The following is a 15,563-nucleotide window of genomic DNA, read 5'->3' as shown; positions in this document are numbered from 1 at the left end:
TAAGAGTACCATAAGCACTCTAACTTTAGCACATGTAGATACTGGAGGCTTCCTGCTGCTACACAATTCATATCACTTACTGTCAACTGCTTTCAAGCATGAAAGAGACCCAGTTGAAAAAAACAAACCAAAACAAAACTATCATTTTAGTTCTCAGATTGTGCTGTTATTCAGGCCTAGCAACATATTTAATAATCTTACTATATCTGTAGTTGTCTTTTATGTCGATTCAATGGAGAAGGTGCTAACTTTCTTTTTTCCTCCATATATTTTTATGTTTTCTACATCCTTTCAAGAAGTTTTTCTTATATTGCCTTTCCCTCACATTTTTCCTCCAAATTTTTCCTTTATTTTTTCCTTATGATTAAAAGGATCATAATTTTACTTCAATGTACTTCAAACAAGCCCGTATGAGTCTCATAACAATCATAAAAGAGGTTGGAAGCACAATGATAGAAGCTAAACTAACAATTAGCTTCAAAAATAGAAGTAAGGGAGAATCTAAAAGGATTGTCCAAAGGAATCATTCTCAAAATATAGAAATTGTTCTCATTTGTATGGTATAAGAGTGTCAGAAAATCAGAGCCTTACTGTGCTCAGTATCACTCAAACTTTGTTCAATAAAGCTTACAATCTAATTTTATGAGACAGATCTGGCACTGAAGCAGGCATAAGTCAGGAGACTGCAAAACTCAGAATCACAGATTATTTGAGGTTGGAAGTGACTGCTGCAGAACATAAACATAAAATATAAGAACTAGTTATGACACAGATAGGTATATTTAAGGAATCATAAAAGTAATGAGATATTTCAACAATAAGATTGTTAAACTTTTGGGATTAAAATATAGAAGACATATCACTTAAAAGGCTTTTTTATTGTTTTATCATTCTCTCCTTTTTTCTCTATGCCAATTTTCTCTCCAGATTCTTTTATGCACATAATTCAAGTGGCTGCAGATAGTTTCTAAGAAAACATTAATGGTAGCATGCCTGGCTTTGCTAAGGCGTCAGTAAAGATCATTACAGTAATAGCTGCACATATGTGAAGGAAATAATAATCATCTTGCCCATGAGCTTGACAAGGCTCTAAAAGAGAAGTAGAGAGTGACAGCAATACCACGAACATTCACAATTTCATTTGATATGGTGCAAATTACAGGGATACAAACCTTATGCCTCAAGACATTGGTAGACTCTTAACAGAGAATGGTTAAGAATCACCTCCTCCCAGGAACAGGTTGCTCCACAATTGCAAATTCCAAGTACTCCCGAGCTTTCCTTCACAGCATATGGTACTGGCTACTGTCAGGGACAAGATATCATATCAGAGACTCAATACACTGATGGTCTGCTAATTCATTTCACTAGTTATCATTAATTATTAATCAAGGCATTCTCTTTAAAAAACACAAAGAATCAAAGTGATCTAATAAGGAAAAAGCAGGTTTAGTATTAAAAAAAAGCGATAGATGGGACCTATAGCATAGTCACTCGAGGAAAATAACAGAAATCATGTGGCATTTTTAAAAACTGCACTGAAAGGAAAAAGAAATGTTTTATGGGAAACAATCATGAGTGTGCTGAATGGTCTAATGGATACTCTCTATTTCTAGTTTTCCTAGCTGTACGTTTTCTACAAATACTTTTTTAGACAGTCACACACTGACGGGTAAAATTCAAATAATCTTAATTTCCATCTAATGAGTGACAAACCGTAGAAAGGAAACAAAGATACTGAAGGAAGAATAAATCCTAAGGAAGAAAGGAAAAAGACTGAGTGGGAGAATACTCTTGAGATATTTGCCATACATTTTAATTTGTGCCTGTCAGCTTGACAGATGGAAAGACAGCATGGTTCATTAGACAGGGCACTGGAAGGAGACACAGGAGACCTGACTTCTGTTCCTAGTTCTGCCATTGTCAGATATATGATGTTGGCAAATTGCATCATTAATCTGCTCCTCTCTTTCCCATTCCATTCCTTCTACTCTGTACCTACAGCATAAACTCTTCAGTACAGGGACTTGTTTCAAGCACACTTGTGGGTAGAGTCCACATCAGGGCCTTTGCGTGCCTCAGTAACACAGATCATTAATCAAGAAAAATCCTTTTTCCCTTTCACTTTTCATCTGCCTCACCTTGATTCATTTCAGAAAAGACACCAGAGACGTGTACAAAACAGTGTAACACCCAAGCAGGCAACACCCAAGCTAAAACGGGGGTATCTGAAATAGCACCAAAGCTAACTTCCAATTAATTACACCATGCACCTCTAAAAGTCTAGCCCTGGGCTGACTTACACTCTGAAAGCAGGCAGTTGTCACTGGATTGCTATTGGAGCCCTCTTATCTAGCATAACACTAGTTCAAGCTACAAGCTGCATTATAGCTCTATCTTCAAACAAAGCGATGATTAAAACACGTTCATGAAGTCTGAGTTTTTACCCTTTGCTAGCTCAATTGAAATAGCAATTCTAGAAATAATTGCTAATTTACAGTATAACCAAGGGACTGCAATCCCCCATTTCTAGTTCTGTATTTCTCGTCTCGTTTTCCTCTCTTCCCCGACATGCTCCTCTCTTTGCATTCTCTCTACTTTTCCTTCCTCTACTTTCCTTTCCCTTTGTCTCACTTCTGTACACACATTGCACTGACACGTAAGCCCGGTTCAGATTTCTCCCTTCTCCTCTCAGTCTTCCTCCCTAAGTCAACTTCTTCCTGGAATTCTTCTCATTTTTCTTCTTCTTAAAAATATCTTACATCTTTGCCTTCTGCTCTATTATTGTTCCCCTTCTCCTACTAAGATAAGTTTTGCTTTTCAAGTCAGACAGTGTACCTTAAATGGTCTCTATTCAGATCTTTTACATCAAGTTCATTAACTTGGTGAGATGAAAAATGATCCAACAGAGAAAGCTATCAGACTTTGAATAACTGGCTTTTAAAATTTATTATTTAGTGGACTAGCATGGACTAAGACTCTATTGTATGAGATGCTGCAGAAGTACAGCACAATAAAAAGATGCTTTCTGTTCCAAAAGATGGTATAATGGGTTGATTGGAAATGGAAGACTTCCTCTGCAAAGTAAATTGGAAATGACAGATGAGGAAGGAATACACCATAAAGGGCCTAGGAAACAAAGACCAAGAGGCTTATGTGTAAAGCAAAAGACACAGGAGAAGTTCAAGTCACTGCTCTGCAACAGACTTCCTGTGTGATCTTGGTTACACCACTTAGCTTTTTCATGTCATAGCTCCCCACTGGAAATACTCTTCACTGTCTGATACGCGTATTGTGAAGATAAATCCCTTATAAATTACAAGGCTTACAGACACTACAGCATCAGAAATCATAACACCAAAGATACAATTTTACAATTTTATTTACTTTTTTTTTTTCTTTGGTAAAATAAAGTAGAATAGGGGACAGGGGACATACTGACTTTTAGAGACACATACATTCACCTGTTCAAATATTGTCATTATATCTCCACCACCTTGAATTCATAAATAGTTCTGGAGACCCCACAAGTTTTATAAACAAATAACAAACAAACAAAATCCACCCACAAGCCTATTGGATTTTATGTCTTCCAGTACTTTTTGCAGCAGTACCAGAAGTCCAAAGATCAGATTCGATAATTCACAAGCCAGTCACCTCATCCAAGTGCTATACTCAGTTGGTTTAGCACAGATAACCATTTGTTACTAGCTTCCTCGGCTGTAACAATATTTTTCTGCATTCAGCAACTCTTCCTTCTTCATAAGGAAGGAGAGAAGCAAGTCAGGGCTTCAGGTAAGAGAGGGCCATCAGGAATTAAGAAGCTATTCCACAAAAAAGCACCGAGTTTTATATAAAATACACTGAACCCAAAACCTCTGCACAGTCTAGTGCCCGCCCCACATTCAGACGAAGGTGGGCAGCCACTTTGGTGGATGCCACCACCGCCCTAACCCCTGCGAGAGCACTTTCTCAGGTAGGGAAGAGGCCAATCCCCATGCATCTCGCTCCATGGTGCAGGAGTCGGCTCGAAGGGGTGCATGCAGGTGGCAGGTCAGGGCTCATCCCCTGGGAGCCGGCAGGGGCCCTGTCCACCCCCAGCGCTGCCACCAGCAGCAGCATGAGCCCAGGCTGCCCCCACCAGTCTGGAACCGGCTGGGCTCCACAGTGACACCATCAGAAAAAAACAAGTTTTGTATGAAAATCTGAGATAGCAAAGTGTTGCCACAATGTAAGGGGAGGGGGAGAATCCAGATGAAAAACTGTTTCCTTAACTGCTGCCTATTAGTAAATATTTTTCAGTTGTGTTTGTAACCTAAAATTAGCACGGATCCGGTGGTGCATGAGGCATTGACAATGAAACAGGCTAGAGGAGCAAAAGCCTGACAGACCCTAAATTGTTCCTCCGCTTGTCATGAAGAAGTGGCCAAACAGCACAAACGGCAAAAAGAAATCTGTACCTGCAACATTTCTGTAAATTTAAGGTATTGTAACTGCATGTCAGGAAAGAGAATTAATTATTTTCAACCAGCATATGCTTATTGCAGTGCAGGATTAGTCACCTATTGAAGTGTTCCCACCTGCTGGGAATTTCATAACTTCTCATATAATCCTCCACCTCAACATTAAAGAGGGAGTACCTCAGGTGTGCATCATGTTTTATCAAAGTCTAATCACTGCTGACCAGTCAGAGTGGTCAGGGCCAGAAATAAGCTCTTCCCAGACAGAATTGCATTTAGGAAGAAGAGTGTATGATGTGATGTCTGCCACAGCAGGGGGCTAGAGCTGACATCCTCAAAGACATCTTTCATCCTTATTTACACATCAGACAGTTTTACATTGTTATCAGATAATGACTTTATTAAAATTAGGCATCTAAATTCAATAGGCTGAAACTGATAGTGTTACATTCTCTGCCTGCAAGAAGAAAAAATATTAGCTGGTAAAGTCTGTTTTCATCAATATTTGGGGTCTGATCTCACAAAATCCTGGCATTTCTTAGCTCCTATTTATATCAACTCAGCATTTTAAGAATTGGCCAGTAACACACATCCTTTGAAACACAAGGACTACAGTATAGTGAATATACGGATGAGATTTACTTTGGAGAATATACAGTGAAAGTAAGTTTATTAAGCATAAAGGGTTTGGGGAGAACATCCAAACAATAATAAACAGTGGATGTAAGGAAGTGAGTATATGAGCTCACCCCTCCGGGCAATCATCTACTCTTTTCTTCCTCCTTCAGATTTTTTGCATATTGTTCGTTGTTTGTGGAACCCCCTTTTCAGAGAAGTTTTTCTTAAAGATCACTGTATATGCAATACGTATTACAAATCTCAAATAACGAGAAATACATTTGAGCAGCAGGTCTGAAACATCAGGAACTGTCAGTGTGAAAGAGAACTGGCGAGCTGCTCACGAGGCAGCTTCAGTGACTCTACCCGACGCTCAAGCGGGTCCGTCTGTCCGGCGCAGTGATCGACATGAAGCGCAAACCACCTACACGCTTTGACAAACGCCAAAGTCTCTTCCGATACCGCCGTTATTCCGCGCCTGCGATCACCTGGATTAGGCTCTCGGGCAGGACAGTCCCTGCCCCAAAGGGAGAGGTGATCATAGGAAGAGAAGGGGTAAAACGCGAAAACAGAATCTCGAGTTACGGGAATATGTATTTTTTTTAATTAAGAAAGAGAAAACTTCGCCTTACGGCAAGGAAAGCACACGGCGGCACCGTCCTATCGCCCCCACACGGATCGCCACCGCCTGCGGCAGCTGCCGCCCCGCTTTCCCCCCAGCCCCGGAGCCCCGGGGAGGCCCCGGGGAAGCGCCCGTCCCGCTCCGGCACCCGCGGGACTCACTCACCTCCGCATGCGGCGGCGGCGGCGGCTCCGCGCCGCGGCTCGGCCGGCCCGGCCCGCGGCAGCGTTGAATGGCGGGTGCGAGGCGGCGCGGGGCGCTGACAGCGGCGCGCGGGGCGGCGGCGGGCGCCGCGCGAGGGCAGCCCGCGCCCCTGGCGGCGGCGGCGCTGCCGTGAGGGAGGAGGCGCCGCCGTGAGGGAGGAGGCGCCGCGCCGCCCTCACGGGCCCGCCCGCGGCCGCGGCCGCCCCGCGCCTTGCCTCGCCGCTGCCGGGGACGCCCGGGGCCGCCGCTGCCGGCGAGGTGACCCGCGGCGGTTCCGCGCCGCGGCGGCGCCCCTGCCCCCCCCAGTCCTTGCCCCCCCGCCCCGCTCCGCGCACGTAACGGCGTGCAACGGTCACTCCGCCGCGCGGCGCGCGGAGGCGGGCGGCGGCGGCGGCTCCCAAGCGGCCTCTGCAAGGCTGAGCGCCCCGCAGCAGCCCTCTCCGCCCGCGCTCGGACCTCTGCCGCCCCGGTCGGCACAAAAAGCGGCCCCTTTCCGTCGGAGGGGGGGCCGTGTGCCTGGGAACGCGCGTGTCGCCGCGCGGTCTCCTGAAGACGGCGGCGAACTGTCCAGAGACCCTTTTTCAGACTCAACACGGAGCAGCGACAGCATCAAACGGCCTAATCCGCCCCGAGGGGCGGCCGCCGCTGCCCCCCATGCTCCACGGGGCCCGGTGCCTTGGCGCGTGGGCATTTCCCACATCCAGCATTTATGAGTGATATTCAGAGACTTAATTTCTTGACAGAGTAATACCCCTGCTACAACAGGACACACAGATACAGGATAAAACTTTCCTCCTGCAGAGAGGCTTCTTTATTTTTTTTCCCCTCCATCTATTTTTCTGCAACAAACTGCTCTGCTTATCCAATGCCTTCTTTGGTATCTCTGCCTCACCTAAATCCTGAAATCAAGCAGCAGATTAAAGTTCCCAAGCACTGCTACCACTCTGTTGTCATCTGCGTTCCCACTTTCACTCTGTTTTGATCAACATGCGCTAAAAATCTTTTCCATATGCTAGCTGTGGTCTGTGGTGTTTAAAGCTTCAAAGGCAGACTGCCATCTGGAATACTGTCAAAAACATTCAGGAAAGCAAGATAAACACTTGCTTAGAAACACGGATTGTATTCTGGAAAGCAAAGAGTAAACTATTAATATAAAGACTTTTTAAGCTGCTTTTAAGCACTTTAATTGAAATAATCCAAATTCCCAATAGCCTCCTCTTTTAATACATGTTAAACAGGGTCGTGTTCAGGTGGGTTTTGAATATATCCGGCGAAGGAGACTCCACAACCTCTCTGGGAAACCTGTGCCAGTGCTCCATCACTCTCACAGTGGAGTTCTTTCCTATATTTAGGTGGAATTTCCTGTGTTTCAATTTGTGCCTGTTTGATCTTTGCATGGCACCACTGAAGATCTCTCTCAGCCCCATCCTCTTGACACCTTCCCTTAAGGTATTTGTAGACACTGATAAGATCCTCCCCCTCAGTCTTCTCTTCCCCAGGCTGAAGAGGCCCAGCTCTTGCAGCCGTTCCTCATAGGGCAGGTGCTCCAGCCCTCTGATCATCTTTGTAGCCCTACGCCGGACTCTCTCTGGGAGCAACATGTCTCTTGTCCTGGGGAGCCCAGAACTGGACACAGTACTCGAGATGAGGCCTCCCCAGGGCTGAGGAGAGGGGCAGGATCACCTCCCTCCACCTGCTGCCAACACTCTTCCTAATGCACCCCAGGAGACCAATTGGCCTTTCTGGCTACAAAGGCACATTGCTGGCTCATGGTCAACTTGTCATCCACCAGCACTCCCAGGTCCTTCTCTGCAGAGCTGCTCTCCAGGTCAGCCCCCACCTTCTACTGGTGCCTAGGGTTATTCCTGTCTAGGTGCAGGACCTTGCACTTGCCTTTGTTGAACCTCAGGAGGTTCCTCTCCACCCAGCTCTCCAGCCTGTCCAGGTCTCTCTGAATGGCAGCACAGCCCTCTGGTGTATCAGCCACTCCTCCCAGCTTGGTACCATCAGCAAACTTGCTGAGGAGGCACTCTGTCCCCTCATCCAGGTCACTGATGAAGAAGTTGAACAGGATGGGACCCAGTACTGAGCCCTGGGGGACTCCACTAGCCACAGGCCTCCAACCGGACTCCGCACCACTGATGATGACCCTCTGAGCTCTGCCTTTCAGCCAGTTCTCAATCCACTTCACTGTCCACTCGTCTAACCCACACTTCCTGAGCTTCTCTAGGAGGCTGTTATGGGAGACGGTGTCAAAAGCCTTGCTGAAGTCAAGGTACACAACGTCCACTGCTCTGCCCTCATCTACCCAGCCAGTCATTCCATCATAGAGTATCAGATTGGTTAAACAGGATTTCCCCTTGGTGAATCCGTATCGGTCATTTAAGGTATCAATTGACACATTGGATGCAACACAATACTGGATTTGCTTTGAATGAAACTGTTAATAAATCACATGTGTTAATAAAACATTAATGTAAGATTACTGACAAGAAGTTGAGCACGCTGCAAATAATTTTCTGCTCTGAAAGGTCTGCTGAATTCGGAGGACTGAAACTCACATCTCACTTGCCACCTGCATTTAACATCTGAAAAATCTTCTATCAGTGAACACTTTGCCAGGTTTTTTCCTCTTTGAACAAGACTTTTAAAAAAATCACTAAGAAAAAATGTCATTCTCCTATTGTATTTCAGAGTAGAAAATAAATTTATAAAGCAGGAAAGAGTCTGGAACATGTAGCAATGTGTTTTACTCATAACACAGTATTTTGCACTGCTATAGTGCCTTTGATCCACTGGCCTTAAAGTATTTTACAAGTAATCTTTTCTCTTTTTGTTTCCCACTTTTGATGAAAAAGGCTTTGTCCTCATTTTTATGCCTGAGTAAGCTGATTCACTGAGATTATGCTCAAACTGTAAAGCCAGAGACAAAATCAAGACTACAGATCAGGTCGCTGCACTCCCTGTTTATGCCTTCCTTAGACCCATCTTGCCCTTATGTCAACATTCCCCGAAAGGGACACAGTCCAAGAAATTGTGATTAAAAAACAGAAGTCACCTCTATGATTACATGATAGAAATTGTGGAGAACCCAGATAACAGAAGGATGAGCACAGTGTAAATACACAGACCACATTATTAAACCCTTTGAAGCGTACTGGATTATGTTTGCACATAACACACCTGCTGTGATGCTAAGGACTAAAATCTGTCTTTGTTAGCACACTGTCCAAATTTCATCAGGAACATATTTTTCATTAAAATATTTCAGCAGAGCTGATCTCTGAGGCATCTGGTTAGCAGTCAGTAAAATATCTGGATCCTTGCCACTAAAGTTGGTTTCCCTGGAGAGTGAGAAACTAGTAACAGAAGGGACAGGAGAAAGAGGGAAGAAATGAACACTCATTTAGCTCCAAATCCTAATGTCAAAAACAGAATGAATCAAGACTCCGAAAGAGGCAAAGAGAAAGTGATCTTTAGCTGCTCATCTGTAGCTGTAGCAGCCTGCATAATAAAACACCATGAGAGCCCACAAACTGATCACACCTGAGTATAAGTCCAAGCTAGCTGGAAGGAGAGCTGCATGGCAGAACTATCAATGGCAGTAGCTGCAGGAAGGGGCAGGTGGGGTAAAGGATCCTGGAAATGGGGGTGCCTGTACAAATGGGATCACCCATTTTCCAGTTGCCAATAGCTGTGAAGAAATTACTCTAGGTGCTGGGGCAATGTCTGAGGCTGGGCTGAGCTGGGCTGGTAATGAGGAACATGAGGAAAAACTTCTTTACTGTGAGGGTGATGGAGCACTGGAACAGATTGCACAGAGAGGTTGTGGAGTCTGCTTCCTTGGAGGAAGCCATCTGAATGCAATGCAGGGCAATGTGCTCTAGGTGACCCTGCTTCAGCCAGGGGGTTGGACTAGATGATCTCCAGAGGTCCCTTCCAACCTCAACAATTCTGTCACACTGTGATTCTGTAATCTCCCTCCAGCGGGCATGGCATGATGTGCTGGGTTGGGGTAATCTCTTCTGTCAGTAGAGCTGCGTCAAGAAAAAAAAATGCCTTTTTTCTTTAGCATAGAAACAAGTTCATATACTAGCACCTGTTGGGCATGAACCATCAGATCTGAAAATAGACTCGTTGGCTACCTAATTACCTCTCTACTACATGGTGGGGGAAGAGGTGCAATTTTGTGCGAGATCTCAGTCTGGAGGAAATATGCTAGAAGTATGTTACTGATACTAAAATGTCCTCAAAACTTCCCAATACTAGAGGTAATAATATCCTTACGCAGGAAGTGAAGGCAGGAGAAATCTCTATTTGCCTTCATCTGCACCAGCAAAGAAGGATTAAAGGAACCCCAAAGTAGTGGTGGCTCCGATGCATGGTATCATCACAGACTTAGCATTTCTTATGAATAAACAAGGTAAAGTCCAAAACACTGACATAAATACTTAGCGTTTTAGAGGGAAATTTCACAAAGCTAAAAACAATGAGGAAACTCAAAACATACCCGTGTGGAAGTGATAACTGTGAGTTGTTCAAGAAAATTTCTCAGGCTATCAGAAAAGAAAGAAGACTGTGCTGGTTAAAAAACCTACAGTCTTGACTGGAGAAGTGAAAAGAATATTAATAATTTTAGATGCATATAAATTATATTTAAAGTATAAATTATAACAATTTACAATACTTATTAGAATTTATATAAACTTATAATAATATAACTTATCAATAATTACTATTGTAAGTATTTATTATTATAGATTGTTACAAATCAGAAGCATGAAACTTCTGAAACAGCAATGTAGAAAGTGATAAACATTCTTAGGATTTTTAATATCTATTTGAAACAAAAATAATTCTAACTATCCCACTGATCATTATTATGTGAAAATTTGATGTGTCAATTGCAATGCAAGAGAAACACAAATGTGCAATAAATATTTCTCTTCTGGGGAAAAAAACAGACGATAGACACATATTCCAGGATGGCAACAAAACACTTCCCATTCCAATATAAATTTGAGGATATAAAATGCAATTCAAGCTAAACAATTCAAAATTAGCAGGAGCAGATAAATTGCATCCAGCAACTTCTAACATTGCTTTTTCAATCAATTAATCTTGAAATGCTGCAGAAGTTTCAGAAAACTGAAAGAACGCTCATGTGTTGGGTTTTATTGTTTTGTTTTTGTTTTTACAGTTAAACAAAACAGCCTAAGGATTTAAGCATGGAGTAGGGTTTAGCAATTTCAGAACTTTATCAGTGATATAAAAGAGAACATATCATCACCGCTCAAGTTTTTAGGTAACACCCTAACTAGGAGAGTGATAAGTACTGAAACAGTACTGAAGAACTGAAACACTGAGAAATCTGGATCTCTCAGTAAGCTTGGCTTCAGCAAACAATAAATATTTAAATGTAGTCCCCATAAAATTATGTATGTAGGAGCAAAAAATGTAGGACATTCTGTATTGGATGTGCAGCTGTCTCCTGGGTACTCATTCCTTCAAAGGATTTGAGGCTGAGACTGAGCTGTTCAGCTAAGCATGAGTTCCTACCATCACATCAGCTACTTCGCACTGCTGCTCATAGGATTTGAGCAGAGAAAGGCGCTGCTTCACTTTTGCATGGCTTTTGCCACCATCCCACCTGAAACTCTTGTGACCAAGCACAAGAAACATGACCTAGATCAAACTGGTATAATAGAACTTGGGAGGAAAATGAGAGAGAGAGTAGTTACCAATGGTTCACTATCAAAAATGGGGCTATTATCAAGTGAAATTCATTTGTAGCTATGTAGAAATAATCAGCCACACAAACAGAGCATGAAGGACAGCTGACAGGGAAGCAGATGTGCAGAAAAGCCTGTGGAAGCTGTAGGGGTCCTGCAGGGCCAGCTCACGTAGGCCAAGCCCTAAGACTTTCCATCTACATTGTTGGCTAACAGCCCTGCTGTAGTTCAGGCTCATAGTTTTTATACTATGCTGAGGAGAAGTCTAGCTTGGGACATCCACTGGTAGGTCAGGCTGGAGCACAATTAGCCTAGAGCAAGTTGTACTCTACTGTTCCTTCTTGGAGATATTTAAAAACCATCTGGGCAATGCACTCTAGGTTACCTTTCTTGAGCAGGGGGGTTGGACTAGATGATCTCCAGAGGTCCCTTCCAAGCTTCAACCATTCTGTGATTCTGTGACACCCATTGGGATATAGCACCCAGAAAAAATCTGCATCTGAGTCACATTTGCATCTAAACTATGTGAATGGAAAGCGAACTGAGTGTGAACATAGGCACAGGTTTGATAATATAGATATAATTGAAGACAGTAAAGATAATGCAGCAGTTGGGAGTATAAATTGCAGGGAAACATGAGGAAACATGCATCTGCACACTGCCTATGTAACTAGTACTTTTGCAATAGCATTTCTCAGCTCAGTTCTGGTGCCCACAGTTCAAGCTGGTTATTATGGAAAACCTTTGGGAAGAGTAGAAAATAAGAAAACACGACAGGCAGAGAGACTCCACATGATTTATCTGTTAAAGGGACAGTTATAGTATACTGTATACCAGTATACCTGGCATGAAGGGAATACACCTTTAATAGTGAGCTTTAAATACAACATCTGAGGCCTAGAAGCTGAAGCTAAACAATCTCTGATTACATACACTGAACACATTTTTACAACAAGTAAGTCTTTGGAATAATTTGCCAAAAGCTGTGGTGGGATTTCCCAGAAAATCAAAATCTCTTGTTTTTCCTAAAAGAGGGGCTCTAATTCAAACACAAATTGATTAAGGGAAGTCCTACAGCTTGTGTTATGCAAGAGGTCAAGCGAGATGGTCATAACAGTCTCTTCTGGCCTTGCAACCTATAAATAGATAAAGCCCCTGTGGAAAAGAAGTGATTATCCTTATCTTGGGCTTTCCTAAAATACTGTGGAAAAAACAATAGGAATGTAGAAAGATCAGAAATAGTCACTTTGCAGCAATTATGCCTAGTTATGTATTTCTATTGAATAAACCAAAACATTTTGTGATCTGATTCCAGAACACCTTTTAAGCTCTTCCTTCATGCTATCAGAGCATAGCCATACCTAATACACATATTTTCAAAGCTGCTAGCAAGTTAACATTCCATAATTATAACAAAGGTTGGGTCTGAAGTCCGTGGGAGTTTTGCCATTCTCATTTAATGGGTGGATCAAACCACTGTATCTTTGAAAATTAAGGACCCAACCCAAATTCTCCATCGGATTTTAAATGAAACTCAAGGGAATTATGCCACACAGAGAAGTGCTGAGTCTAGAAAGAACACGCATTTCTCATAGAGGGAGAAAGCGTGCAAAGTTGTTATATTTAGGCAATATTTGAGAGTTCTACCTAATAAAGTGAATCATTAAATAGCCGCAGTATAAATGCCATACCAACAACAGACAAGAACATTTATTTTGTGTGACTGTGCTGCCTTCATAGTTCTTGCAAACATCGTTTACCACAGAAGTAGTCATTGGAATAAAAGAATATTTTACATAGCATGTATCCTCCTGCAACCCTTCTTGTGAAAAAAGCCTGCAACAACTTCTGTCTTTGATCTTCTGGGAGCATTCTGCATGTATGAATCAAGGAATGTAGGAGCAGTGATTTCTTGGTTTGACTGTTGATTTAAAAAATATAAGCAATGAAACAGCATTCAGGTTAAGTCAGTATCCTCCTTTACTCACTGAGATAATTTTGCCACCTAAATGAACCTCACCCCAATACATAAGTTCTTCAAATTGAACAAAACAATCCAAAATGTCTGAATACTTAGAGCCCTTATGCAAAAAGCAGGCAAAAGACTAGACTCACAAAAGTGCTGCTATTATTCCAGGGGTACCAGCCCCTTTTACCTGCAACTTATTGTCACACCTTGCTCTGAGCATGACAAAGGAGGGTTTAATTACTTCTTTTGTCAGGGGGAACTTGAAGCCATATCGTTTGCAGTCCACTGGGGGAGAAGAAACTCAAGTTCAAAATCGTTCTTTGGTTTGTAGCAGGGATTTGAAGCAAGGTGGTTTCTCTCAGGTCCAACTCTCATGAGTACGTGCTAACTAGCAGGCTCTGGAGTATTCCAAAATTGAGTTTTCCTCACTCTCTCCTGAGGTTTTTCTTTTCTTTTTAACGCTTGAATAATACTTTAATTCTAAAACACAAAGAAAAACGGCTCTCAAGTCTGCTGGCCAGGACACCTACCTGGGTGGTATGACACTTGGTCCTCTGCTACAAAAGATATTTAAGTATTTCCTTAAAAGAGGAACATTGCCAACAGACATGCCCAGAATATCGTATTAGTGTATTAACAGCTCATTTGTGGGAGAATAAAATGGTAGTTTAAATCTTCCCAGCAGAGGAAGATCTGAACCCTAGTTTCTCACACTATAACTGAGTGTCCTAAGCACTGAAAATTAGGATGAAGTGGGAACTGTTATAATAGTAGAAGCAACATAATTGTCAGATTTGTGAATCTAGCTCAGAAAAACACTGGAGAGGCGTTCCTCCCAAAAAAAACAATGTGATTTCATATCAGCTCCACAGATAATTTTGAACCAATCATTCCTGCCTATTCGGGGTGTCCTTTGAAAGGACTGTCCAGTTCCCAGTGAACTGCCAGACTTTAGGAAGCAGGAAACTTCTACTGTTGGCAACAGCCTACTGTTGGCTCCCATTTACAGTCTTCATGAATTCAGTGACAATACTTCATTAATTTTACAGCCACCACAGAGTCTGGCCTTTAGATAAATTGTAAAAGCCCCATCAGAAGAACTGAGCATTGAAGAGTTCAGCGAACCAATAGGCAACCAATAGTGGCTATTAAAGATATACTTCCAAAGATTTTCAAATTCACACCTTAAAAAAATTGCATCTCAAAAATATGGTTCAGATTAGATCCATGCTTCTATATGCTAAATATAAAGCAATTATTACTGGAAACAAAGGCAAAGGAGAAACGGAAAAGATGTACAGATTCTTAAGTAACACGCTTCCTGACGGAGGTATAAAAAGGCCTGTGTTTTCAAATGAAAAACAGTCACCATTTCAGGCTGTTCCATAAAGAAAAAAAGCACTTTTTGAAGAGACTTCTGTTCCAGATTTCTGTTACAAGGAAATTGGGCAGCCGTGGAAAAATAAGACAGTGTTCACGTATCATGAAGATGTCCTAGAAATTATCAAAACTTACAGGAAATGAAGTTCATACAGGCAGGGTCTATTTTAAACTGAAACGATCTGAGAGAATAATAACTCCTATATTCTGCTCTCTCCTATAATCATATAGTCAATGGATTTTTGCTAATAGTATACATGGAAACAGGACTAGGCCTGAAGAGCACTTCTGACGATTCGATGTGCCAGCATGGCACCACTCGCCTGAACTATGCTGCTACATGTTCTCACACCAACTGGCTCTCAGTGTGAGTATCAGAGTCTAAGCTAAGAGATATGTGATTTGTCTCTAAGTTGGAAAAACACATTCAGTAGTGTAAAATGCCTTTCAAGTGCTAGCACAATATATATGTTTGGCTCTGACTCACACGGGCTCCCTCATGAAACTGGTGCTTAGGTAGAGCTTTACAGTTTGATTCTGGCCCGTGATGGGTCACAGGCTACTAAGCAACTGAACCA

At 42.5% G+C, this 15,563-nt stretch overlaps 1 protein-coding gene across 1 annotated transcript in view; it reads right to left on the bottom strand.

Moving 5' to 3' along the window:
- THSD1 (thrombospondin type 1 domain containing 1) overlaps positions 1-5,948 on the bottom strand; it is a 28,272-nt gene extending 22,324 nt beyond the window's left edge. The window contains exons 1-2 of the mRNA XM_062567059.1: positions 5,866-5,948; positions 1,173-1,305 (exon numbers count right to left, since the gene is read on the bottom strand). The gene's annotated coding sequence lies outside the window, so the exon portion shown is untranslated. The remainder of the gene's footprint in view (positions 1-1,172; positions 1,306-5,865) is intronic.
- Positions 5,949-15,563: the final 9,615 nt, after the last annotated feature.

This window comes from Rhea pennata, chromosome 1 (assembly GCF_028389875.1).
Source record: "Rhea pennata isolate bPtePen1 chromosome 1, bPtePen1.pri, whole genome shotgun sequence".
In the NCBI taxonomy this organism is placed as follows: Eukaryota; Metazoa; Chordata; class Aves; order Rheiformes; family Rheidae; genus Rhea; species Rhea pennata.
Note: the sequence above shows the minus strand (reverse complement) of the source record. Positions and strands in the feature narration are given on the sequence as shown.